The 26,450-nt window shown below is 55.5% G+C and overlaps 1 protein-coding gene across 1 annotated transcript in view; it reads right to left on the reverse strand.

Moving 5' to 3' along the window:
• CCDC25 (coiled-coil domain containing 25) overlaps positions 1-26,450 on the reverse strand; it is a 126,177-nt gene that overhangs the window by 97,971 nt on the left and 1,756 nt on the right. The gene's annotated exons all lie outside the window — the stretch shown is intronic.

Genomic DNA, 26,450 nt, shown 5'->3' on the forward strand with positions numbered 1-26,450 from the left:
ATGCTGCAAAGGCTACATTGTGCTGCATTCAGGGAGCACATGCTGCAAAGTGTACAGTATGCAGCAGTCTGGAAGCACACCCTGCTCAGGCTACACTGCTCTGCCATCTGGAAGCGCACGCTGCAAAGCCTACACTGCTCTGCAGTCTGGAAGCAGACACCACAAATGCTACAATACGCTGAGGTCTGGAAGCCAACGCTGCAAAGTCTACACGGCTCTGCGGTCTGGAACCACACGCTGCAAAGGCTAACACTGTGCTTCGGTCTGGAAGCAGACATTGCAAAGGCTACACTGCTCTGCAGACTGAAAGCACACTCTGCAAAGGGTACACTGTGCTGCTGTCTGGAAGCAGACGCTGCAAAGTCTACACTGTGCTGCGGTCTGGAAGCAGACACTGCAAAGGCTACACTGTGCTGCGGTCTGGAAGCACACACTGCAAAGGCTACACTGTGCTGCGGTCTGGAAGCACACACTGCAAAGGCTACACTGTTCTGTGGTCTGGAAGCACACACTGCAAAGGGGACACTGCGATGAGTTGTGGAACCAAACACCGCAAAGGCTACACTGCGCTGCAGTCTGGAAGCAGACGCTGCAAAGGCTACACTGCGCTGCGGTCTAGAAGCACACGCTGCAAAGGCTACACTGCTCTGCGGACTGGAAGCACACGCTGCAAAGGGTACACTGTGCTGTGGTCTGGAAGCAGATGCTGCAAAGTCTACACTGCGCTGCAGTCTGGAAGCAGACGCTGCAAAGGCTACACTGCTCTGCGGACTGGAAGCACACTCTGCAAAGGGTACACTGTGCTGCGGTCTGGAAGCAGATGCTGCAAAGGCTACACTGTGCTGCAGTCAGGAAGCACACACTGCAAAGGCTACACTGCTCTGCGGACTGGAAGCACACGCTGCAAAGGGTACACTGTGCTGCGGTCTGAAAGCAGACGCTGGAAAGACTACACTGCGCTACAGTCTGGAAGGAGACGCTACAAAGGCTACACTGCGCTGCAGTCTGGAAGCACACGCTGCAAAGGGTACACTGTGCTGCGGTCTGAATACAGACGCTGCAAAGATTACACTGCGCTACAGTCTGGAGGCAGACGCTACAAAGGCTACACTGTACTGCGGTCTGGAAGCACACGCTGCAAAGGCTACACTGTGCTGCGGTCTGGAAGCAGACGCTGCGAAGATTACACTGCGCTACAGTCTGGAAGCAGACGCTACAAAGTCTACACTGCGCTGCGGTCTGGAAGCAGACGCTGCAAAGTCTACACTGCGCTGCAGTCTGGAGGCATACCCTGCAAAGGGTATACTGAGCTGCGATCCAGAAGGAGACACTGGAAAGGCAACAGTGCGCTGCGGTCTGGAAGGACGCACTGCAAAGACTACACTGTGCGGCGGTCTGGAAGCACACATTGCAAAGGCTACACAGTGCTGCGGTCTGCAAGCACACGCTTCAAAGAATACACTGTTCTGTGGTCTGGAAGCACACACTGCAAAGGGGACACTGCGATGAGTTGTGGAAGCAAACGCCGCAAAGGCTACACTGCGCTGCGGCCTAGAAGCACACGCTGCAAAGGCTACACTGCTCTGCGGACTGGAAGCACACGCTGCAAAGGCCACACTGCGTTGCGGTCTGGAAGCAGACGCTACAAAGACTACACTGCGCTGCGGTCTGGAAGCAGACGCTGCAAAGTCTACACTGCGCTGCAGTCTGGAAGCACACGATGCAAAGGCTACACTGTGCTGCGGTCTGGAAGCAGACACTGCAAAGACTGCATTGTGCTGCGTTCCGGAAGCACAAGCCCCAATGATTACACTGCGCTGCGGTCTGGAGGCATACCCTGCAAAGGCTATACTGAGCTGCGATCCAGATGGAGACGCTGCAAAGGCAACACTGCGCTGCGGTCTGGAAGGACACAATGCAAAGACTACACTGTGCTGCGGTCTGGAAGCAGACACTGCAAAGACTACACTGTGCTGCGGTCTGGAAGCACACACTGCAAAGGCTACACTGTGCTGCGGTCTGGAAGCACACGCTTCAAAGGCTACACTGTTCTGTGGTCTGGAAGCACACACTGCAAAGGGGACACTGCGCTGAGTTGTGGAAGCAAACGCCGCAAAGGCTACACTGTGCTGCAGTCTTGAAGCACACACTGCAAGGGGGACACTGCTCTGCGGTCTGGAAGCACACGCTGCAAAGTCTACACTGCACTGCGGTCTGGGAGCACACGCTGCAAAGGCTACACTGCTCTGCGGACTGGAAGCACACGCTGCAAAGGCTACACTGCTCTGCCGACTGGAAGCACACGCTGCAAAGGGTACACTGTGCTGCGGTCTGGAAGCAGATGCTGCAAAGGCTACACTGTGCTGCAGTCTGGAAGCAGACGCTGCAAAGGCTACACTGCGCTGCAGTCTGGAAGCAGACGCTGCAAAGGCCACACTGCGTTGCGGTCTGGAAGCAGACACTACAAAGGCTACTCTGTGCTGCGGCCTGGAAGCAGACGCTGCAAAGTCTATACTGCGCTGCAGTCTGGAAGCACACGCTGCAAAGCCTACACTGCTCTGCGGACTGGAAGCACACGCTGCAAAGGGTACACTGCGCTACAGTCTGGAATCCGACGCTGCAAAGTCTACACTGCGCTGCAGTCTGGAAGCAGACGCTGCAAAGGCCACACTGCGTTGCGGTCTGGAAGCAGACGCTACAAAGGCTATACTGCGCTGCGGTCTGGAAGCAGATGCTGCAAAGGCCACACTGCGTTGCAGTCTGGAAGCAGACGCTACAAAGTCTACACTGCGCTGCAGTCTGGAAGCGCACGATGCAAAGGCTACACTGCGCTGCGTTCCGGAAGCACACGCCTCAATGTTTACACTGCGCTGCGGTCTGGGGGCATACCCTGCAAAGGCTATACTGAGCTGCGATGCAGAAGGGGACGCTGCAAAGGCAACACTGCGCTGCGGTCTGGTAGGACACACTGCAAAGACTACACTGTGCTGCGGTCTGGAAGCAGACACTGCAAAGACTACACTGTGCTGCGGTCTGGAAGCACACACTGCAAAGGCTACACTGTGCTGCGGTGTGGAAGCTCATGCTGCAAAGTGTACACTGAGCTACTGTCAAGAAGGAGATGTAGCAAAGTCTACACTGTGCTGCGGTCTGGAAGCAGATGCTGCAAAGGCTACACTGTTCTGCAGTCAGGAAGCACACACTGCAAAGGCTACACTGCTCTGCGGACTGGAAGCACACGCTGCAAAGGGTACACTGTGCTGCGGTCTGAAAGCAGACGCTGCAAAGATTACACTGCGCTACAGTCTGGAAGGAGACGCTACAAAGGCTACACTGCGCTGCAGTCTGGAAGCACACGCTGCAAAGGGTACACTGTGCTGCGGTCTGGATACAGACGCTGCAAAGATTACACTGCGCTACAGTCTGGAGGCAGACGCTACAAAGGCTACACTGTACTGCGGTCTGGAAGCACACGCTGCAAAGGCTACACTGTGCTGCGGTCTGGAAGCAGACGCTGCGAAGATTACACTGCGCTACAGTCTGGAAGCAGACGCTACAAAGTCTACACTGCGCTGCGGTCTGGAAGCAGACGCTGCAAAGTCTACACTGAGCTGCAGTCTGGAGGCATACCCTGCAAAGGGTATACTGAGCTGCGATCCAGAAGGAGACACTGCAAAGGCAACAGTGCGCTGCGGTCTGGAAGGACGCACGGCAAAGACTACACTGTGCGGCGGTCTGGAAGCACACATTGCAAAGGCTACACAGTGCTGCGGTCTTCAAGCACACGCTTCAAAGAATACACTGTTCTGTGGTCTGGAAGCACGCACTGCAAAGGGGACACTGCGATGAGTTGTGGAAGCAAACGCCGCAAAGGCTACACTGCGCTGCGGTCTAGAAGCACACGCTGCAAAGGCTACACTGCTCTGCGGACTGGAAGCACTCGCTGCAAAGGGTACACTGCGCTGCGGTCTGGACGCACACACTGCAAAGACTACACGGTGCAGCGGTCTGGAAGCAGACACTGCAAAGGCTGCACTGCGCTGCGTTCCGGAAGCACACGCCTCAATGTTTACACTGCGCTGCGGTCTGGAGGCATACCCTGCAAAGGCTATAGTGAGCTGCGATCCAGAAGGAGACGCTGCAATGGCAACACCGCGCTGCGGTCTAGAAGGACACACTGCAAAGACTACACTGTGCTGCGGTCTGGAAACAGACACTGCAAAGACTACACTGTGCTGCGGTCTGGAAGCACACACTGCAAAGCCTACACTGTTCTGCGGTCTGGAAGTACACAATGCAAAGGCTACACTGTGCTGCGGTGTGGAAGCACATGCTGCAAAGTGTACACTGAGCTACTGTCAAGAAGGAGATGTAGCAAAGTCTACACTGTGCTGGGGTCTGGAAGCACACACTGCAAAGGCTACACTGTGCAGTGATCTGGAAGCAGACGCTGCAAAGTCTACACTGCGCTGCAGTCTGGAAGCACACGCTGCAAATGCTACACTGCTCTGCGGACTGGAAGCACACGCTGCAAAGGGTACACTGTGCTGCGGTCTGGAAGCAGACGCTGCAAAGGCTACACTGCGCTACAGTCTGGAAGCAGACGCTGCAAAGTCTACACTGCGCTGCAGTCTGGAAGCAGACGCTGCAAAGGCCACACTGCGTTGCGGTCTGGAAGCAGACGCTACAAAGACTACACTGTTCTGTGGTCTGCAAGCACACGCTTCAAAGAATACACTGTTCTGTGGTCTGGAAGCACACACTGCAAAGGGGACACTGCGATGAGTTGTGGAAGCAAACGCCGCAAAGTCTACACTGCGCTGCGGTCTAGAAGCATACGCTGCAAAGGCTACACTGCTCTGCGGACTGGAAGCACACGCTGCAAAGGGTACACTGCGCTGCGGTCTGGAAGGACACACTGCAAAGGCTACACTGCACTGCGGTCTGGAAGCAGACGCCTCAAAGTGAACACTATGCTGCGGTCTGGAAGCAGACTCTGCGAATTCTGCACTGCGCTGCGGTGTGGAAGCAGACACTGCAAAGGCTACACGGCACTGCGGTCTGGAAGCAGACGCTTCAAAGTGAACACTATGCTGCGTTCTGGAAGCAGACTCTGCGAATTCTGCACTGCGCTGCGGTGTGGAAGCAGACACTGCAAAGGCTACACTGCGCTACAGTCTGGAAGCAGACGCTGCAAAGGTCACAATGCGTTGCGGTCTGGAAGCAGATGCTACAAAGACTACACTGCGCTGCAGTCTGGAAGCACACGATGCAAAGGCTACACTGTGCTGCGGTCTGGAAGCAGACACTGCAAAGGCTGCACTGCGCTGCGTTCCGGAAGCACAAGCCTCAATGATTACACTGCGCTGCGGTCTGGAGGCATACCCTGCAAAGTTTATACTGAGCTGCGATCTAGATGGAGACGCTGCAAAGGCAACACTGCGCTGCTGTCTGGAAGGACACAATGCAAAGACTACACTGTGCTGCAGTCTGGAAGCAGACACTGCAAAGACTACACTGCGCTGCAGTCTGGAAGCACACACTGCAAAGCCTACACTGTGCTGCGGTCTGGAAGCACACAATGGAAAGGCTACACTGTGCTGCGGAGTGGAAGCACATGCTGCAAAGTGTACACTGCGCTACTGTCAAGAAGGAGATGTAGCAAAGTCTACACTGTGCTGCGGTCTGGATACAGACGCTGCAAAGATTATACTGCGCTACAGTCTGGAGGCAGACGCTGCAAAGGCTACACTGTACTGCGGTCTGGAAGCACACGCTGCAAAGGCTACACTGTGCTGCGGTCTGGAAGCAGACGCTGCGAAGATTACACTGCGCTACAGTCTGGAAGCAGACGCTACAAAGTCTACACTGCGCTGCGGTCTGGAAGCAGACGCTGCAAAGTCTACACTGCGCTGCAGTCTGGAGGCATACCCTGCAAAGGGTATACTGAGCTGCGATCCAGAAGGAGACACTGCAAAGGCAACAGTGCGCTGCGGTCTGGAAGGACGCACTGCAAAGACTACACTGTGCGGCGGTCTGGAAGCACACATTGCAAAGGCTACACAGTGCTGCGGTCTGCAAGCACACACTTCAAAGAATACACTGTTCTGTGGTCTGGAAGCACACACTGCAAAGGGGACACTGCGATGAGTTGTGGAAGCAAACGCCGCAAAGGCTACACTGCGCTGCGGTCTAGAAGCACACGCTGCAAAGGCTACACTGCTCTGCGGACTGGAAGCACACGCTGCAAAGGGTACACTGCGCTGCGGTCTGGACGCACACACTGCAAAGGCTACACTGTGCTGCGGTCTGGAAGCAGACACTGCAAAGGCTGCACTGCGCTGCGTTCCGGAAGCACACGCCTCAATGTTTACACTGCGCTGCAGTCTGGAGGCATACCCTGCAAAGGCTATAGTGAGCTGCGATCCAGATGGAGACGCTGCAATGGCAACACTGCGCTGCGGTCTAGAAGGACACACTGCAAAGACTACACTGTGCTGCGGTCTGGAAACAGACACTGCAAAGACTACACTGTGCTGCGGTCTGGAAGCACACACTGCGAAGCCTACACTGTTCTGCGGTCTGGAAGTACACAATGCAAAGGCTACACTGTGCTGCGGTGTGGAAGCACATGCTGCAAAGTGTACACTGAGCTACTGTCAAGAAGGAGATGTAGCAAAGTCTACACTGTGCTGGGGTCTGGAAGCACACACTGCAAAGGCTACACTGTGCAGTGATCTGGAAGCAGACACTGCAAAGTCTACACTGCGCTGCAGTCTGGAAGCACACGCTGCAAATGCTACACTGCTCTGCGGACTGGAAGCACACGCTGCAAAGGGTACACTGTGCTGCGGTCTGGAAGCAGACGCTGCAAAGGCTACACTGCGCTACAGTCTGGAAGCAGACGCTGCAAAGTCTACACTGCGCTGCAGTCTGGAAGCAGACGCTGCAAAGGCCACACTGCGTTGCGGTCTGGAAGCACACGCTGCAAAGTCTACACTGCGCTGCAGTCTGGAAGCACACGATGCAAAGGCTACACTGTACTGCGGTCTGGAAGCAGACACTGCAAAGACTGCACTGTGCTGCGTTCCGGAAGCACAAGCCTCAATGATTACACTGCGCTGCGGTCTGGAGGCATACTCTGCAAAGGCTATACTGAGCTGCGATCCAGATGGAGACGCTGCAAAGGCAACACTGCGCTGCAGTCTGGAAGCAGACGCTGCAAAGGCCACACTGCGTTGCGGTCTGGAAGCAGACGCTGCAAAGACTACACTGTTCTGTGGTCTGCAAGCACACGCTTCAAAGAATACACTGTTCTGTGGTCTGGAAGCACACACTGCAAAGGGGACACTGCGATGAGTTGTGGAAGCAAACGCCGCAAAGGCTACACTGCGCTGCGGTCTAGAAGCACACGCTGCAAAGGCTACACTGCTCTGCGGACTGGAAGCACACGCTGCAAAGGGTACACTGCGCTGCGGTCTGGAAGCAGACACTGCAAAGGCTACACTGCACTGCGGTCTGGAAGCACACAATGCAAAGGCTACACTGTGCTGCGGTGTGGAAGCACATGCTGCAAAGTGTACACTGCGCTACTGTCAAGAAGGAGATGTAGCAAAGTCTACACTGTGCTGCGGTCTGGAAGCACACACTGCAAAGGCTACACTGTGCAACGATCTGGAAGCAGACGCTGCAAAGTCTACACTGCGCTGCAGTCTGGAAGCACACGCTGCAAATGCTACACTGCTCTGCGGACTGGAAGCACACGCTGCAAAGGGTACACTGTGCTGCGGTCTGGAAGCAGACGCTGCAAAGGCTACACTGCGCTACAGTCTGGAAGCAGACGCTGCAAAGTCTACACTGCGCTGTGGTCTGGAAGCACACGCTGCAAAGGGTACACTGTGCTCCAGTCTGGAAGCAGACGCTGCAAAGATTACACTGCGCTACAGTAAGGAAGCAGCCGCTGCAAAGGCTACACTGTGCTGCGTTCCGGAAGCACACGCCTCAATGTTTACACTGCGCTGCAGTCTGGAGGCATACCCTGCAAAGGCTACACTGCTCTGTGGACTGGAAGCACACGCTGCAAAGTGTACACTGTGCTGCGGTCTGGAAGCAGACGCTGCAAAGTGTACACTGTGCTGCGGTCTGGAAGCAGACGCTGCAAAGATTACACTGCGCTACAGTCTGGAAGCAGACGCTACAAAGGCTACACTGCGCTGTGGTCTGGAAGCACACGCTGCAAAGGGTACACTGTGCTCCAGTCTGGATGCAGACGCTGCAAAGATTACACTGCGCTACAGTCTGGAAGCAGCCGCTGCAAAGGCTACACTGTGCTGCGTTGCGGAAGCACACGCCTCAATGTTTACACTGCGCTGCAGTCTGGAGGCATACCCTGCAAAGGCTATACTGAGCTGCGATCCAGAAGGAGACACTGCAAAGGCAACACTGCGCTGCGGTCTGGAAGGACACAATGCAAAGACTACACTGTGCTGCGGTCTGGAAGCAGACACTGCAAAGACTACACTGTGCTGCGGTCTGGAAGCACACACTGCAAAGGCTACACTGTGCTGCGGTCTGGAAGCACACGCTGCAAAGGCTACACTGTTCTGCGGTTTGGAAGCACACAATGCAAACGCTAAACTGTGCTGCGGTGTGGAAGCACATGCTGCAAAGTGTACACTGTGCTGCTGTCAGGAAGGAGATGCAGTAAAGGCTACACAACGTTGCGGTCTGGAATCACATGCTTAAAAGGCTACACTGCGCTGCTGTCTGGAAGCACACACTGCAAAGACTACACTGCGCTGAGGTGTAGAAGAAGACACTGCTAAGGGTATACTGCGCTGCGGTCATGAATCACACCCTGCACAGGCTACACTGCGCTGCTGTCTTGAAGCAGACGCTGCAAAGGCTACACTGCACAGTGGTCTGGAAGCACACACTGCAACGGCTACACTGTGCTGTGGTCTGGAAGCATATGCTGCAAAAGCTACACTGCGCTGCGGCCTGGAAGCAGACGCTGCAAAGGGTGCACTGCGTTGCGGACTGGAAGCATACGCTGCAAAGTGTGCACTGCGCTGCGGTCTGGAAGCAGGCGCAGCAAAGCCTGCACAGCACTGCTGCCTGGAAGCGCATGCTGCAAAGGCTACATTGTGCTGCATTCAGGGAGCACATGCTGCAAAGTGTACAGTGTGCAGCAGTCTGGAAGCACACCCTGCTCAGGCTACACTGCTCTGCCATCTGGAAGCGCACGCTGCAAAGCCTACACTGCTCTGCAGTCTGGAAGCAGACACCACAAATGCTACAATACGCTGTGGTCTGGAAGCCAACGCTGCAAAGTCTACACGGCTCTGCGGTCTGGAACCACACGCTGCAAAGGCTAACACTGTGCTTCGGTCTGGAAGCAGACATTGCAAAGGCTACACTGCTCTGCAGACTGAAAGCACACTCTGCAAAGGGTACACTGTGCTGCTGTCTGGAAGCAGACGCTGCAAAGTCTACACTGTGCTGCGGTCTGGAAGCAGACACTGCAAAGGCTACACTGTGCTGCGGTCTGGAAGCACACACTGCAAAGGCTACACTGTGCTGCGGTCTGGAAGCACACACTGCAAAGGCTACACTGTGCTGCGATCTGGAAGCACACACTGCAAAGGCTACACTGTTCTGCGGTCTGGAAGCACACACTGCAAAGGCTACACTGTGCTGCGGTCTGGAAGCACACACTGCAAAGGCTACACTGTTCTGTGGTCTGCAAGCACACGCTTCAAAGAATACACTGTTCTGTGGTCTGGAAGCACACACTGCAAAGGGGACACTGCGATGAGTTGTGGAAGCAAACGCCGCAAAGGCTACACTGCGCTGCGGTCTAGAAGCACACGCTGCAAAGGCTACACTGCTCTGCGGACTGGAAGCACACGCTGCAAAGGGTACACTGCGCTGCGGTCTGGAAGCACACACTGCAAAGGCTACACTGCACTGCGGTCTGGAAGCAGACGCCTCAAAGTGAACACTATGCTGCGGTCTGGAAGCAGACTCTGCGAATTCTGCACTGCGCTGTGGTGTGGAAGCAGACACTGCAAAGGCTACACTGCACTGCGGTCTGGAAGCAGACGCTTCAAAGTGAACACTATGCTGCGTTCTGGAAGCAGACTCTGCGAATTCTGCACTGCGCTGCGGTGTGGAAGCAGACACTGCAAAGGATACACTGTGCTACAGTCTGGAAGCAGACGCTGCAAAGTCTACACAGCGCTGCAGTCTGGAAGCAGACGCTGCAAAGGTCACAATGCGTTGCGGTCTGGAAGCAGATGCTACAAAGACTACACTGCGCTGCAGTCTGGAAGCAGACGCTGCAAAGTCTACACTGCGCTGCAGTCTGGAAGCACACGATGCAAAGGCTACACTGTGCTGCGGTCTGGAAGCAGACACTGCAAAGGCTGCACTGCGCAGCGTTCCGGAAGCACAAGCCTCAATGATTACACTGCGCTGCGGTCGGGAGGCATACCCTGCAAAGTTTATACTGAGCTGCGATCTAGATGGAGACGCTGCAAAGGCAACACTGCGCTGCTGTCTGGAAGGACACAATGCAAAGACTACACTGTGCTGCAGTCCGGAAGCAGAAACAGCAAAGACTACACTGTGCTGCGGTCTGGAAGCACACACTGCAAAGCCTACACTGTGCTGCGGTCTGGAAGCACACGCTGCAAAGGGTACACTGTGCTGCGGTCTGGAAGCAGACGCTGCAAAGGCTACACTGCGCTACAGTCTGGAAGCAGACGCTGCAAAGTCTACACTGCGCTGTGGTCTGGAAGCACACGCTGCAAAGGGTACACTGTGCTCCAGTCTGGAAGCAGACGCTGCAAAGATTACACTGCGCTACAGTCTGGAAGCAGCCGCTGCAAAGGCTACACTGTGCTGCGTTCCGGAAGCACACGCCTCAATGTTTACACTGCGCTGCAGTCTGGAGGCATACCCTGCAAAGGCTACACTGCTCTGTGGGCTGGAAGCACACGCTGCAAAGTGTACACTGTGCTGCGGTCTGGAAGCAGACGCTGCAAAGATTACACTGCGCTACAGTCTGGAAGCAGACGCTGCAAAGATTACACTGCGCTACAGTCTGGAAGCAGACGCTACAAAGGCTACACTGCGCTGTGGTCTGGAAGCACACGCTGCAAAGGGTACACTGTGCTCCAGTCTGGAAGCAGACGCTGCAAAGATTACACTGCGCTACAGTCTGGAAGCAGCCGCTGCAAAGGCTACACTGTGCTGCGTTCCGGAAGCACACGCCTCAATGTTTACACTGCGCTGCAGTCTGGAGGCATACCCTGCAAAGGCTATACTGAGCTGCGATCCAGAAGGAGACACTGCAAAGGCAACACTGCGCTGCGGTCTGGAAGGACACAATGCAAAGACTACACTGTGCTGCGGTCTGGAAGCAGACACTGCAAAGACTACACTGTGCTGCGGTCTGGAAGCACACACTGCAAAGGCTACACTGTGCTGCGGTCTGGAAGCACACGCTGCAAAGCCTACACTGTTCTGCGGTTTGGAAGCACACAATGCAAACGCTAAACTGTGCTGCGGTGTGGAAGCACATGCTGCAAAGTGTACACTGTGCTGCTGTCAGGAAGGAGATGCAGTAAAGGCTACACAGCGTTGCGGTCTGGAATCACATGCTTAAAAGGCTACACTGTGCTGCTGTCTGGAAGCACACACTGCAAAGACTACACTGCGCTGAGGTGTAGAAGAAGACACTGCTAAGGGTATACTGCGCTGCGGTCATGAATCACACCCTGCACAGGCTACACTGCGCTGCTGTCTTGAAGCAGATGCTGCAAAGGCTACACTGCGCAGTGGTCTGGAAGCACACACTGCAACGGCTACACTGTGCTGTGGTCTGGAAGCATATGCTGCAAAAGCTACACTGCGCTGCGGCCTGGAAGCAGACGCTGCAAAGGGTGCACTGCGTTGCGGACTGGAAGCATACGCTGCAAAGTGTGCACTGCGCTGCGGTCTGGAAGCAGGCGCAGCAAAGCCTGCACAGCACTGCTGCCTGGAAGCGCATGCTGCAAAGGCTACATTGTGCTGCATTCAGGGAGCACATGCTGCAAAGTGTACAGTGTGCAGCAGTCTGGAAGCACACCCTGCTCAGGCTACACTGCTCTGCCATCTGGAAGCGCACGCTGCAAAGCCTACACTGCTCTGCAGTCTGGAAGCAGACACCACAAATGCTACAATACGCTGTGGTCTGGAAGCCAACGCTGCAAAGTCTACACGGCTCTGCGGTCTGGAACCACACGCTGCAAAGGGTAACACTGTGCTTCGGTCTGGAAGCAGACATTGCAAAGGCTACACTGCTCTGCAGACTGAAAGCACACTCTGCAAAGGGTACACTGTGCTGCTGTCTGGAAGCAGACGCTGCAAAGTCTACACTGTGCTGCGGTCTGGAAGCAGACGCTGCAAAGGCTACACTGCGCAGTGGTCTGGAATCACACACTGCAACGGCTACACTGTGCTGTGGTCTGGAAGCATATGCTGCAAAAGCTACACTGCGCTGCGGCCTGGAAGCAGACGCTGCAAAGGGTGCACTGCGTTGCGGACTGGAAGCATACGCTGCAAAGTGTGCACTGCGCTGCGGTCTGGAAGCAGGCGCAGCAAAGCCTGCACAGCACTGCTGCCTGGAAGCGCATGCTGCAAAGGCTACATTGTGCTGCATTCAGGGAGCACATGCTGCAAAGTGTACAGTGTGCAGCAGTCTGGAAGCACACCCTGCTCAGGCTACACTGCTCTGCCATCTGGAAGCGCACGCTGCAAAGCCTACACTGCTCTGCAGTCTGGAAGCAGACACCACAAATGCTACAATACGCTGTGGTCTGGAAGCCAACGCTGCAAAGTCTACACGGCTCTGCGGTCTGGAACCACACGCTGCAAAGGCTAACACTGTGCTTCGGTCTGGAAGCAGACATTGCAAAGGCTACACTGCTCTGCAGACTGAAAGCACACTCTGCAAAGGGTACACTGTGCTGCTGTCTGGAAGCAGACGCTGCAAAGTCTACACTGTGCTGCGGTCTGGAAGCAGACACTGCAAAGGCTACACTGTGCTGCGGTCTGGAAGCACACACTGCAAAGGCTACACTGTGCTGCAGTCAGGAAGCACACACTGCAAAGGCTACACTGCTCTGCGGACTGGAAGCACACGCTGCAAAGGGTACACTGTGCTGCGGTCTGAAAGCAGACGCTGGAAAGATTACACTGCGCTACAGTCTGGAAGGAGACGCTACAAAGGCTACACTGCGCTGCAGTCTGGAAGCACACGCTGCAAAGGGTACACTGTGCTGCAGTCTGGAAGCAGACGCTGCGAAGATTACACTGCGCTACAGTCTGGAGGCAGACGCTACAAAGGCTACACTGTACTGCGGTCTGGAAGCACACGCTGCAAAGGCTACACTGTGCTGCGGTCTGGAAGCAGACGCTGCGAAGATTACACTGCGCTATAGTCTGGAAGCAGACGCTACAAAGTCTACACTGCGCTGCGGTCTGGAAGCAGACGCTGCAAAGTCTACACTGCGCTGCAGTCTGGAGGCATACCCTGCAAAGGGTATACTGAGCTGCGATCCAGAAGGAGACACTGGAAAGGCAACAGTGCGCTGCGGTCTGGAAGGACGCACTGCAAAGACTACACTGTGCGGCGGTGTGGAAGCACACATTGCAAAGGCTACACAGTGCTGCGGTCTGCAAGCACACGCTTCAAAGAATACACTGTTCTGTGGTCTGGAAGCACACACTGCAAAGGGGACACTGCGATGAGTTGTGGAAGCAAACGCCGCAAAGGCTACACTGCGATGCGGTCTAGAAGCACACGCAGCAAAGGCTACACTGCTCTGCGGACTGGAAGCACACGCTGCAAAGGGTACACTGCGCTGCGGTCTGGACGCACACACTGCAAAGGCTGCACTGCGCTGCGTTCCGGAAGCACACGCCTCAATGTTTACACTGCGCTGCGGTCTGGAGGCATACCCTGCAAAGGCTATAGTGAGCTGCGATCCAGAAGGAGACGCTGCAATGGCAACACTGCGCTGCGGTCTAGAAGGACACAATGCAAAGACTACACTGTGCTGCGGTCTGGAAACAGACACTGCAAAGACTACACTGTGCTGCGCTCTGGAAGCACACACTGCAAAGCCTACACTGTTCTGCGGTGTGGAAGCACATGCTGCAAAGTGTACACTGAGCTACTGTCAAGAAGGAGATGTAGCAAAGTCTACACTGTGCTGCGGTCTGGAAGCAGATGCTGCAAAGGCTACACTGTGCTGCAGTCAGGAAGCACACACTGCAAAGGCTACACTGCTCTGCGGACTGGAAGCACACGCTGCAAAGGGTACACTGTGCTGCGGTCTGAAAGCAGACGCTGCAAAGATTACACTGCGCTACAGTCTGGAAGGAGACGCTACAAAGGCTACACTGCACTGCAGTCTGGAAGCACACGCTGCAAAGGGTACACTGTGCTGCGGTCTGGATACAGACGCTGCAAAGATTACACTGCGCTACAGTCTGGAGGCAGACGCTACAAAGGCTACACTGTACTGCGGTCTGGAAGCACACGCTGCAAAGGCTACACTGTGCTGCGGTCTGGAAGCAGACGCTGCGAAGATTGCACTGCGCTACAGTCTGGAAGCAGACGCTACAAAGTCTACACTGCGCTGCGGTCTGGAAGCAGACGCTGCAAAGTCTACACTGCGCTGCAGTCTGGAGGCATACCCTGCAAAGGGTATACTGAGCTGCGATCCAGAAGGAGACACTGCAAAGGCTACACTGCGCTACAGTCTGGAAGCAGACGCTGCAAAGGCTACACTGCGCTGCAGTCTGGAAGCAGACGCTGCAAATGCTACACTGCTCTGCGGACTGGAAGCACACGCTGCAAAGGGTACACTGTGCTGCGGTCTGGAAGCAGACGCTGCAAAGGCTACACTGCGCTGCGGTCTGGAAGCAGACGCTGCAAAGTCTACACTGCGCTGCAGTCTGGAAGCAGACGCTGCAAAGGCCACACTGCGTTGCGGTCTGGAAGCAGACGCTACAAAGACTACACTGCGCTGCGGTCTGGAAGCAGACGCTGCAAAGTCTACACTGCGCTGCAGTCTGGAAGCACACGATACAAAGGCTACACTGTGCTGCGGTCTGGAAGCAGACACTGCAAAGACTGCACTGTGCTGCGTTCCGGAAGCACAAGCCTCAATGATTACACTGCGCTGCGGTCTGGAGGCATACCCTGCAAAGGCTATACTGAGCTGCGATCCAGATGGAGACGCTGCAAAGGCAACACTGCGCTGCGGTCTGGAAGGACACAATGCAAAGACTACACTGTGCTGCGGTCTGGAAGCAGACACTGCAAAGACTACACTGTGCTGCGGTCTGGAAGCACACACTGCAAAGGCTACACTGTGCTGCGGTCTGGAAGCACACGCTTCAAAGGCTACACTGCACTGCGGTCTGGGAGCACACACTGCAAAGGGGACACTGCGCTGAGTTGTGGAAGCAAACGCCGCAAAGGCTACACTGTGCTGCAGTCTTGAAGCACACACTGCAAGGGGGTCACTGCTCTGCGGTCTGGAAGCAGACGCTGGAAAGTCTACACTGCACTGCGGTCTGGAAGCACACACTGCAAAGGGGACACTGCGCTGAGTTGTGGAAGCAAACGCCGCAAAGGCTACACTGTGCTGCAGTCTTGAAGCACACACTGCAAGGGGGACACTGCTCTGCGGTCTGGAAGCACACGCTGCAAAGTCTACACTGCACTGCGGTCTGGGAGCACACGCTGCAAAGGCTACACTGCTCTGCGGACTGGAAGCACACGCTGCAAAGGGTACACTGCGCTGCAGTCTGGAAGCAGACGCTGCAAAGGCCACACTGCGTTGCGGTCTGTAAGCAGATGCTACAAAGGCTACACTGTGCTGCGGCCTGGAAGCAGACGCTGCAAAGTCTACACTGCGCTGCAGTCTGGAAGCACACGCTGCAAAGCCTACACTGCTCTGCGGACTGGAAGCACACGCTGCAAAGGGTACACTGCGCTACAGTCTGGAATCAGACGCTGCAAAGTCTACACTGCGCTGCAGTCTGGAAGCAGACGCTGCAAAGGCCACACTGCGTTGCGGTCTGGAAGCAGACGCTACAAAGTCTATACTGCGCTGCGGTCTGGAAGCAGGCGCTACAAAGGCCACACTGCGTTGCAGTCTGGAAGAAGTCGCTACAAAGTCTACACTGCGCTGCAGTCTGGAATCACACGATGCAAAGGCTACACTGCGCTGCGTTCCGGAAGCACACGCCTCAATGTTTACACTGCGCTGCGGTCTGGAGGCATACCCTGCAAAGGCTATACTGAGCTGCGACGCAGAAGGGGACGCTGCAAAGGCAACACTGCGCTGCGGTCTGGTAGGACACACTGCAAAGACTACACTGTGCTGCGGTCTGGAAGCAGACACTGCAAAGACTACACTGTGCTGTGGTCTGGAAGCACACACTGCAAAGGCTACACTGTGCTGCGGTGTGGAAGCACATGCTGCAAAGTGTACACTGAGCTACTGTCAAGAAGGAGATGTAGCAAAGTCTACACTGTGCTACGGTCTGGAAGCACACACTGCAAAGGCTACACTGTGCAGCGATCTGGAAGCAGACGCTGCAAAGTCTACACTGCGCTGCAGTCTGGAAGCACACGCTGCAAATGCTACACTGCTCTGCGGACTGGAAGCACACGCTGCAAAGGGTACACTGTGCTGCGGTCTGGAAGCAGACGCTGCAAAGGGTACACTGCGCTACAGTCTGGAATCAGACGCTGCAAAGTCTACACTGCGCTGCAGTATGGAAACAGAATCTGCAAAGGCCACACTGCGTTGCGGTCTGGAAGCAGACGCTACAAAGGCTACACTGCGCTGCGGTCTGGAAGCAGACGCTGCAAAGGCCACACTGCGCTGCAGTCTGGAAGCACACGATGCAAAGGCTACACTGTGCTGCGGTCTGGAAGCAGACACTGCAAAGGCTGCACTGCGCTGCGTTCCGGAAGCACACGCCTCAATGTTTACACTGCGCTGCGGTCTGGAGGCATACCCTGCAAAGGCTATACTGAGCTGCGATGCAGAAGGGGACGCTGCAAAGACTACACTGTGCTGCACTCTGGAAGCGGACACTGCAAAGACTACACTGTGCTGCGGTCTGGAAGCAGACACTGCAAAGACTACACTGTGCTGCGCTCTGGAAGCACACACTGCAAAGTCTACACTGTGCTGCGGTGTGGAAGCACATGCTGCAAAGTGTACACTGAGCTACTGTCAAGAAGGAGATGTAGCAAAGTCTACACTGTGCTGCAGTCTGGAAGCACACACTGCAAAGGCTACACTGTGCAGCGATCTGGAAGCAGACGCTGCAAAGTCTACACTGCGCTGCAGTCTGGAAGCACACGCTGCAAATGCTACACTGCTCTGCGGACTGGAAGCACACGCTGCAAATGGTACACTCTGCTGTGGTCTGGAAGCAGACGCTGCAAAGGCTACACTGCGCTACAGTCTGGACGCAGACGCTGCAAAGTCTACACTGCGCTGCAGTCTGGAAGCAGACGCTGCAAAGGTCACAATGCGTTGCGTTCTGGAAGCAGATGCTACAAAGGCTACACTGCGCTGCAGTCTGGAAGCAGACGCTGCAAAGTCTACACTGCGCTGCAGTCTGGAAGCACACGATGCAAAGGCTACACTGTGCTGCGGTCTGGAAGGAGACACTGCAAAGGCTGCACTGCGCTGCGTTCCGGAAGCACAAGCCTCAATGATTACACTGCGCTGCAGTCTGGAGGCATACCCTGCAAAGGTTATACTGAGCTGCGATCTAGATGGAGACGCTGCAAAGGCAACACTGCGCTGCTGTCTGGAAGGACACAATGCAAAGACTACACTGTGCTGCAGTCTGGAAGCAGACACTGCAAAAACTACACTGTGCTGCGGTCTGGAAGCACACACTGCAAAGGCTACACTGTGCTGCGGTCTGGAAGCACACACTGCAAAGGGGACACTGTGCTGAGTTGTGGAAGCAAACGCCGCAAAGGCTACACTGTGCTGCAGTCTGGAAGCACACCCTGCACAGGCTACACTGCTCTGCCATCTGGAAGCGCACGCTGCAATGGCTAACACTGTGCTGCGGTCTGGAAGCACACGTTGCAAATGCTACACTGTGCTGTGGTCTGGAAGCAGACACTGCAAAGGCTACACTGCGCTGTGGTCTGGAAGCAGACGCTGCAAAGTGTACACTGCGCTGCGGTCTGGAAGCAGACGATGCAAAGTCTACACTGCGCTGCGGTCTGGAAGCACACGCTGCAAAGTCTACAATGTGCTGCGGTCTGGAAGCACACGCTGCAAAGTGCACTGCGCTGCGGTCTGGAAGCAGACGCAGCAAAGGCTATATTTTGTAGTGTTCTGGGAGCACATGCTGCAAAGTCTACACTGTTCAGCAGTGTGGAAGCACACTCTGCACAGGCTACGCTGCGCTGCTATCTGGAAGCACGCTGCAAAGGCTAACACTGTGCTGCGGTCTGGAAGCACATGCTGCAAAGGCCACATTGTGCTGCTGTCTGGAAGCACACGCTGCATCGGCTACAATGCGCTGTGGTCTGGAAGCACACGCTGCAAAGGCTACACTGCGCTGCGGTCAGGAAGCAGATGCTGCAAAGGCTACACTGTTCTGCGGTCTGGAAGCACACCCTGCACAGGCTACGCTGTGCTGCCATCTGGAAGCATACACTGCAAAGGCTAACACTGTGCTGCGGACTGGAAGCACACCCTGCAAAGGCCACATTGTGCTGTGTTCTGGGAGCGCACTCTGCAAAGTCTACTCTGTGCAGCAGTGTGGAAGCACACTCTGCACAGCTACACTGCGCTGCCATCTGGAAGCACACGCTGCAAAGCCTACACTGCTCTGCGGACTGGAAGCACACGCTGCAAAGGGTACACTGCGCTACAGTCTGGAATCAGACGCTGCAAAGTCTACACTGTGCTGCGGTCTGGAAGCAGACGCTGCGAAGATTACACTGCGCTATAGTCTGGAAGCAGACGCTACAAAGTCTACACTGCGCTGCGGTCTGGAAGCAGACGCTGCAAAGTCTACACTGCGCTGCAGTCTGGAGGCATACCCTGCAAAGGGTATACTGAGCTGCGATCCAGAAGGAGACACTGGAAAGGCAACAGTGCGCTGCGGTCTGGAAGGACGCACTGCAAAGACTACACTGTGCGGCGGTGTGGAAGCACACATTGCAAAGGCTACACAGTGCTGCGGTCTGCAAGCACACGCTTCAAAGAATACACTGTTCTGTGGTCTGGAAGCACACACTGCAAAGGGGACACTGCGATGAGTTGTGGAAGCAAACGCCGCAAAGGCTACACTGCGATGCGGTCTAGAAGCACACGCAGCAAAGGCTACACTGCTCTGCGGACTGGAAGCACACGCTGCAATGGGTACACTGCGCTGCGGTCTGGACGCACACACTGCAAAGGCTGCACTGCGCTGCGTTCCGGAAGCACACGCCTCAATGTTTACACTGCGCTGCGGTCTGGAGGCATACCCTGCAAAGGCTATAGTGAGCTGCGATCCAGAAGGAGACGCTGCAATGGCAACACTGCGCTGCGGTCTAGAAGGACACAATGCAAAGACTACACTGTGCTGCGGTCTGGAAACAGACACTGCAAAGACTACACTGTGCTGCGCTCTGGAAGCACACACTGCAAAGCCTACACTGTTCTGCGGTGTGGAAGCACATGCTGCAAAGTGTACACTGAGCTACTGTCAAGAAGGAGATGTAGCAAAGTCTACACTGTGCTGCGGTCTGGAAGCAGATGCTGCAAAGGCTACACTGTGCTGCAGTCAGGAAGCACACACTGCAAAGGCTACACTGCTCTGCGGACTGGAAGCACACGCTGCAAAGGGTACACTGTGCTGCGGTCTGAAAGCAGACGCTGCAAAGATTACACTGCGCTACAGTCTGGAAGGAGACGCTACAAAGGCTACACTGCACTGCAGTCTGGAAGCACAGGCTGCAAAGGGTACACTGTGCTGCGGTCTGGATACAGACGCTGCAAAGATTACACTGCGCTACAGTCTGGAGGCAGACGCTACAAAGGCTACACTGTACTGCGGTCTGGAAGCACACGCTGCAAAGGCTACACTGTGCTGCGGTCTGGAAGCAGACGCTGCGAAGATTGCACTGCGCTACAGTCTGGAAGCAGACGCTACAAAGTCTACACTGCGCTGCGGTCTGGAAGCAGACGCTGCAAAGTCTACACTGCGCTGCAGTCTGGAGGCATACCCTGCAAAGGGTATACTGAGCTGCGATCCAGAAGGAGACACTGCAAAGGCTACACTGCGCTACAGTCTGGAAGCAGACGCTGCAAAGGCTACACTGCGCTGCAGTCTGGAAGCAGACGCTGCAAATGCTACACTGCTCTGCGGACTGGAAGCACACGCTGCAAAGGGTACACTGTGCTGCGGTCTGGAAGCAGACGCTGCAAAGGCTACACTGCGCTGCGGTCTGGAAGCAGACGCTGCAAAGTCTACACTGCGCTGCAGTCTGGAAGCAGACGCTGCAAAGGCCACACTGCGTTGCGGTCTGGAAGCAGACGCTACAAAGACTACACTGCGCTGCGGTCTGGAAGCAGACGCTGCAAAGTCTACACTGCGCTGCAGTCTGGAAGCACACGATACAAAGGCTACACTGTGCTGCGGTCTGGAAGCAGACACTGCAAAGACTGCACTGTGCTGCGTTCCGGAAGCACAAGCCTCAATGATTACACTGCGCTGCGGTCTGGAGGCATACCCTGCAAAGGCTATACTGAGCTGCGATCCAGATGGAGACGCTGCAAAGGCAACACTGCGCTGCGGTCTGGAAGGACACAATGCAAAGACTACACTGTGCTGCGGTCTGGAAGCAGACACTGCAAAGACTACACTGTGCTGCGGTCTGGAAGCACACACTGCAAAGGCTACACTGTGCTGCGGTCTGGAAGCACACGCTTCAAAGGCTACACTGCACTGCGGTCTGGGAGCACACACTGCAAAGGGGACACTGCGCTGAGTTGTGGAAGCAAACGCCGCAAAGGCTACACTGTGCTGCAGTCTTGAAGCACACACTGCAAGGGGGTCACTGCTCTGCGGTCTGGAAGCAGACGCTGGAAAGTCTACACTGCACTGCGGTCTGGAAGCACACACTGCAAAGGGGACACTGCGCTGAGTTGTGGAAGCAAACGCCGCAAAGGCTACACTGTGCTGCAGTCTTGAAGCACACACTGCAAGGGGGACACTGCTCTGCGGTCTGGAAGCACACGCTGCAAAGTCTACACTGCACTGCGGTCTGGGAGCACACGCTGCAAAGGCTACACTGCTCTGCGGACTGGAAGCACACGCTGCAAAGGGTACACTGCGCTGCAGTCTGGAAGCAGACGCTGCAAAGGCCACACTGCGTTGCGGTCTGTAAGCAGATGCTACAAAGGCTACACTGTGCTGCGGCCTGGAAGCAGACGCTGCAAAGTCTACACTGCGCTGCAGTCTGGAAGCACACGCTGCAAAGCCTACACTGCTCTGCGGACTGGAAGCACACGCTGCAAAGGGTACACTGCGCTACAGTCTGGAATCAGACGCTGCAAAGTCTACACTGCGCTGCAGTCTGGAAGCAGACGCTGCAAAGGCCACACTGCGTTGCGGTCTGGAAGCAGACGCTACAAAGTCTATACTGCGCTGCGGTCTGGAAGCAGGCGCTACAAAGGCCACACTGCGTTGCAGTCTGGAAGAAGTCGCTACAAAGTCTACACTGCGCTGCAGTCTGGAATCACACGATGCAAAGGCTACACTGCGCTGCGTTCCGGAAGCACACGCCTCAATGTTTACACTGCGCTGCGGTCTGGAGGCATACCCTGCAAAGGCTATACTGAGCTGCGATGCAGAAGGGGACGCTGCAAAGGCAACACTGCGCTGCGGTCTGGTAGGACACACTGCAAAGACTACACTGTGCTGCGGTCTGGAAGCAGACACTGCAAAGACTACACTGTGCTGTGGTCTGGAAGCACACACTGCAAAGGCTACACTGTGCTGCGGTGTGGAAGCACATGCTGCAAAGTGTACACTGAGCTACTGTCAAGAAGGAGATGTAGCAAAGTCTACACTGTGCTACGGTCTGGAAGCACACACTGCAAAGGCTACACTGTGCAGCGATCTGGAAGCAGACGCTGCAAAGTCTACACTGCGCTGCAGTCTGGAAGCACACGCTGCAAATGCTACACTGCTCTGCGGACTGGAAGCACACGCTGCAAAGGGTACACTGTGCTGCGGTCTGGAAGCAGACGCTGCAAAGGGTACACTGCGCTACAGTCTGGAATCAGACGCTGCAAAGTCTACACTGCGCTGCAGTATGGAAACAGAATCTGCAAAGGCCACACTGCGTTGCGGTCTGGAAGCAGACGCTACAAAGGCTACACTGCGCTGCGGTCTGGAAGCAGACGCTGCAAAGGCCACACTGCGCTGCAGTCTGGAAGCACACGATGCAAAGGCTACACTGTGCTGCGGTCTGGAAGCAGACACTGCAAAGGCTGCACTGCGCTGCGTTCCGGAAGCACACGCCTCAATGTTTACACTGCGCTGCGGTCTGGAGGCATACCCTGCAAAGGCTATACTGAGCTGCGATGCAGAAGGGGACGCTGCAAAGACTACACTGTGCTGCACTCTGGAAGCGGACACTGCAAAGACTACACTGTGCTGCGGTCTGGAAGCAGACACTGCAAAGACTACACTGTGCTGCGCTCTGGAAGCACACACTGCAAAGTCTACACTGTGCTGCGGTGTGGAAGCACATGCTGCAAAGTGTACACTGAGCTACTGTCAAGAAGGAGATGTAGCAAAGTCTACACTGTGCTGCAGTCTGGAAGCACACACTGCAAAGGCTACACTGTGCAGCGATCTGGAAGCAGACGCTGCAAAGTCTACACTGCGCTGCAGTCTGGAAGCACACGCTGCAAATGCTACACTGCTCTGCGGACTGGAAGCACACGCTGCAAATGGTACACTCTGCTGTGGTCTGGAAGCAGACGCTGCAAAGGCTACACTGCGCTACAGTCTGGACGCAGACGCTGCAAAGTCTACACTGCGCTGCAGTCTGGAAGCAGACGCTGCAAAGGTCACAATGCGTTGCGTTCTGGAAGCAGATGCTACAAAGGCTACACTGCGCTGCAGTCTGGAAGCAGACGCTGCAAAGTCTACACTGCGCTGCAGTCTGGAAGCACACGATGCAAAGGCTACACTGTGCTGCGGTCTGGAAGGAGACACTGCAAAGGCTGCACTGCGCTGCGTTCCGGAAGCACAAGCCTCAATGATTACACTGCGCTGCAGTCTGGAGGCATACCCTGCAAAGGTTATACTGAGCTGCGATCTAGATGGAGACGCTGCAAAGGCAACACTGCGCTGCTGTCTGGAAGGACACAATGCAAAGACTACACTGTGCTGCGGTCTGGAAGCAGACACTGCAAAAACTACACTGTGCTGCGGTCTGGAAGCACACACTGCAAAGGCTACACTGTGCTGCGGTCTGGAAGCACACACTGCAAAGGGGACACTGCGCTGAGTTGTGGAAGCAAACGCCGCAAAGGCTACACTGTGCTGCAGTCTGGAAGCACACCCTGCACAGGCTACACTGCTCTGCCATCTGGAAGCGCACGCTGCAATGGCTAACACTGTGCTGCGGTCTGGAAGCACACGTTGCAAATGCTACACTGTGCTGTGGTCTGGAAGCAGACACTGCAAAGGCTACACTGCGCTGTGGTCTGGAAGCAGACGCTGCAAAGTGTACACTGCGCTGCGGTCTGGAAGCAGACGATGCAAAGTCTACACTGCGCTGCGGTCTGGAAGCACACGCTGCAAAGTCTACAATGTGCTGCGGTCTGGAAGCACACGCTGCAAAGTGCACTGCGCTGCGGTCTGGAAGCAGACGCAGCAAAGGCTATATTTTGTAGTGTTCTGGGAGCACATGCTGCAAAGTCTACACTGTTCAGCAGTGTGGAAGCACACTCTGCACAGGCTACGCTGCGCTGCTATCTGGAAGCACGCTGCAAAGGCTAACACTGTGCTGCGGTCTGGAAGCACATGCTGCAAAGGCCACATTGTGCTGCTGTCTGGAAGCACACGCTGCATCGGCTACAATGCGCTGTGGTCTGGAAGCACACGCTGCAAAGGCTACACTGCGCTGCGGTCAGGAAGCAGATGCTGCAAAGGCTACACTGTTCTGCGGTCTGGAAGCACACCCTGCACAGGCTACGCTGTGCTGCCATCTGGAAGCATACACTGCAAAGGCTAACACTGTGCTGCGGACTGGAAGCACACCCTGCAAAGGCCACATTGTGCTGTGTTCTGGGAGCGCACTCTGCAAAGTCTACTCTGTGCAGCAGTGTGGAAGCACACTCTGCACAGCTACACTGCGCTGCCATCTGGAAGCACACGCTGCAAAGGCTAACACCGTGCTGCGGTCTGGAAGCACATGCTGCAAAGGCCAGATTGTGCTACAGACTGGAAGCACACGCTGCAACGGCTACAATGCGCTGTGGTCTGGAAGCGCACGCTGCAAAGGCTACACTGTGCTGCAGTCAGGAAGCAGATGCTGCAATGGCTACACTGTGTTGTTGTCTGGAAGGACACGCTGGAAAGGCTACACTGTGCTGCAGTCAGGAAGCAGATGCTGCAATGGCTACACTGTGCTGTGGTCTGGAAGCACACGCTGCAACGGCTACAATGCGCTGTGGTCTGGAAGCACACGCTGCAAAGGATACACTGTGCTGTGGTCTAGAAGCACACACAGCAAAGGGGACACTGTGCTGTAGTCTGGAAGCATACCCTGCAAAGGCTATACTGCGCTGCGATCCGGAAGGAGACCCTGCAAAGGCAACAATGCGCTGTGGTCTGGAAACACACGATGCAAAGGGGACACTGTGCTGTGGTCTGGAAGCAGACGCTGTAAAGTCTACAATGTGCTGCGGTCTGGAAGCACGCACTGCAAAGGCTACAATGTGCTGTGGTTTGGAAGCACACGCTGCAAAGTCTACGCTGTGCTGTGGTGTGGAAGCACACACTGCAAAGGCTACACTGTGCTGCGGTCTGGAAGCACACCCTGCAAGGGCTACACTGTGCTGCAGTCCGGAAGGAAATGCTGCAAAGGATACACTGTGCTGTGGTCTGCAAGCAGACGCTGTGAAGGCTACACTGTGCTGCGGTCTGGATGCATGTGCTGCAAAGGCTACACTGTGCTGAAGTCTGGAAGCACACGCTGCAAAGTCTACACTGCACTGCGGTCTGGAAGCAGACGTTGCAATGGTTACACTGTGCTGTGGTCTGGATGCATGTGCTGCAAAGGCTACACTGCGCTGCGGTCTGGAAGCCCACGCTGCAACGGCTACACTGCGCTGCAGTTTGGAAGCACACGCTGCAAAGGCTACAATGTGCTGCGGTGTGGAAGCACACGCTGCAAAGGCTACACTGTGCTGCATTCTGGGAGCAGACACTGGAAAGTCTACACTGTGCTGCGCTCAGGAAACACACCCTGCAAAGGCTACACTGTGCTGCGGTCTGGAAGCAGACGCTGTGAAGGCTACACTGTGCTGCGGTCTGGATGCATGTGCTGCAAAGGCTACACTGTGCTGAAGTCTGGAAGCACACGCTGCAAAGTCTACAGTGCGCTGCGGTCTGGAAGGACACACTGCAGAGGGTACACTGCACTGCGGTCTGGAAGCAGACGTTGCAAAGGTTACACTGTGATGCGGTCTGGATGCATGTGCTGCAAAGGCTACACTGCACTGCGGTCTGGAAGCACACGCTGCAACGGCTGCACTGCATTGCAGTCTGGAAGCACACGCTGCAAAGCCTACAATGTGCTGCGGTCTGGAAGCAGACGCGGCAAAGTGTACACTGTTCTGTGGTCTGGAAGCACACTCTTCAAAGGCTACACTGTGCTGCGGTCTGGAAGCAGACGCTGTAAAGGCTACACGGTGCTGCAGTCTGGAAACATGCTGCAAAGGCTACACTCTGCTGCAGTCTGGAAGCAAATGCTGCAAAGGATACACTGTGCTGCGGTCTGCAAGCAGACACTGCAAAGGCTACACTGCGCTGCTGGGATTGTTTAACCTGGAGAAGAGGAGGCTCAGGGGTGATCTCATTGCTCTCTACAACTACCTGAAAGGTGGTTGTGGCTAGGAAGGGGTTGGTCTCGTCTCCCAGGGAACCAGCACCAGAACAAGGGGACACAGTCTCACGCTGTGCTAGGGGAAGTTTAGGCTCGAGATGAGGAGAAAGTTCTTCACCAAGAGAGTCATTGGTCATTGGAATGGGCTCACTGGGGAGGTTGTGGAGTCACCATCCCTCGAGGTGTTCAATAGGAGGTTGGACGTGGCACTTGGTGCCATGGT

This window comes from Melanerpes formicivorus, unplaced genomic scaffold (assembly GCF_026170545.1).
Source record: "Melanerpes formicivorus ecotype bairdi unplaced genomic scaffold, bMelFor1.0.p_v2 SCAF_229, whole genome shotgun sequence".
NCBI lineage: Eukaryota > Metazoa > Chordata > Aves > Piciformes > Picidae > Melanerpes > Melanerpes formicivorus.